Source organism: Arvicanthis niloticus, chromosome 14 (genome assembly GCF_011762505.2).
Source record: "Arvicanthis niloticus isolate mArvNil1 chromosome 14, mArvNil1.pat.X, whole genome shotgun sequence".
Lineage (NCBI taxonomy): Eukaryota > Metazoa > Chordata > Mammalia > Rodentia > Muridae > Arvicanthis > Arvicanthis niloticus.
The window spans coordinates 31730935-31732011 of record NC_047671.1 but is presented as its reverse complement, the minus strand read 5'-3'; positions in this window follow the sequence as shown (position 1 = coordinate 31732011).

The following is a 1077-nucleotide window of genomic DNA, read 5'->3' as shown; positions in this document are numbered from 1 at the left end:
CTTCTATGTCATCTGTAGTGTTTCTCCTTTGAATGCGTTATAATGATTGTGATATGTCAGTTCTGCAGAGTATGTATATAGCTTGTAACTGATCACACAAAACCAACAGGGTACTTTTCCATACCTTACTAATATAAAGACTTGGTCAGATGCATTTGGAAATTATCAGCTGTGGGTTTTTAAGGTTCTCCCCACCCCTGAAGTTTCCAATCTTTGATTTTAGATAAATAACAGGACTAGTAGGTGAGAAAATACAGATTGTTAGTAAGATATTCTAGCAAAGGCAAAGGACATCCCTCTATCCAACTCACTTCCCAAGCTCACATTAAGCATGTGTGCACCTGCACACATATACATACATGTACACACATGTACACCCATGCTTGTGCATGCCCACATGTGTGCCATACCCACCCACACCCACAAAACGTTCAAAACAACATTGCTAAAGATCCACACTTTTAAGCGAGCCGCCTTGATTTAAGACTTGGAGCTATCTGTGTTTGGACATCTAATGCACTGTTTATGCTCAATAAATAACAAATTGTGATATTAATAATTAAGAATTGATGGTACTGCTCCAATGAAATGATTTTCAGGAGAATTATTCCCCATTCACTCATAAAGAAAAATGAGAGGAAGAGACAGAGCAATAGCTTTTAAGGAAATTTAGTTCGAGCTACTTTGTGTGTGCATGGTGCTTTCTTTCTTCCTTTCTGGCAAATTCAAGACAAGACCTCCAACCAGCTGAGGCAGCTCCCCTCCCCCCGCAATTCTTTTGTATTTCTATCCTTAGGTGGGAATGTCTAGGCTGTTGAATTATATGATTTTAAAGTTCTTGACAAACATTAATTAACTGAGGGTTGGTCTTTGTTTGAAGAGAGTTAAGTCTACGTGTGAATGTGTCTCCTATTGTCTGATCTTCCTCTTTGACTGTGTTAGTATCTGAAAGGTGTAGTATCTGATTTGCTGGTAGGTTTAAGTTAGTAGCCTTTTAGATAGGAACCATGAAAAGGTATATATCACATACTCTAATAAGAAACACCATAATTACAAGAGATTTATGCTTATGTTCAT